Source organism: Coptis chinensis, chromosome 3, assembly GCF_015680905.1.
Source record: "Coptis chinensis isolate HL-2020 chromosome 3, ASM1568090v1, whole genome shotgun sequence".
NCBI lineage: Eukaryota > Viridiplantae > Streptophyta > Magnoliopsida > Ranunculales > Ranunculaceae > Coptis > Coptis chinensis.
The window spans coordinates 110,837,662-110,838,612 of NC_141458.1; positions in this window are offsets into that span (position 1 = coordinate 110,837,662).

The following is a 951-nucleotide window of genomic DNA, read 5'->3' on the forward strand; positions in this document are numbered from 1 at the left end:
GGGAACCGAAAACTGGATGCAAATGCATCAAACTAACCTCAGATAATATTTAACGAGAAATCGGAAACTGGATGTAAATGCAAGCATTAAACTAATCTTAAAAAATAATTAATAGAAAATCGGAATATGGATACAATTGCATTAAACTAACCTCAAAGAATAATTAACGGGAAATCAAAACTTGGAAGCAAATACATCAAACTAATATCAAAAAATAATTGTCGGGAAATCAGAAACTGGATGCAAATGCCCCTCAAAGATTAAATTAACGGAAAATCGAAAAGTGGATGCAACTGCATTGAACTAACCTTAAAGAAAAATTAATTATAAATTGGAAACATGATACAAATGCGTGGAACTAATCGTAAAGAATAATTAACAGGAAATTAGAAACCGGATGCAATTGCACTGAACTAATCTTAAAAAATAAACTGGATGCAAATACATTGAACTAACCTCAAGAAATACTTAATGGAAAATTGGAAACTGGATGCAAATTCATTGAATTAACCTCTAACAATAATTAACAGGAAATCGGAAACTATATGCAAATGCAACCTTATCAAATAATAAACAAGAAATCGGAAACTGTATGCAAATGCATTAAACTAATCTCACAGAATAATTAATCGGAAATCAGAAACTCGATGCAAATGCATTGAACTTATCTCAAATAACAATTAACATGAAATTGAAAATTGGATGCAAATGTATTGAACTAACCACAAATAATAATTAACGAGAAATCAGAAACTAGATGCAACCGCATTGAACGTACTAACCTAAAAAAAAAATAACGGAATCGAAAATTGGATTCAACTGCATTGAACTAACCTCAAAATATAAATAATGGAAAATCGGAAACTGGATGCAAATGCATTGAACTAACCTCAAAACATAGTTGGATTATATGTTGTGTTTTGCATTTAAAATTGTGTTTATCTTATCTCT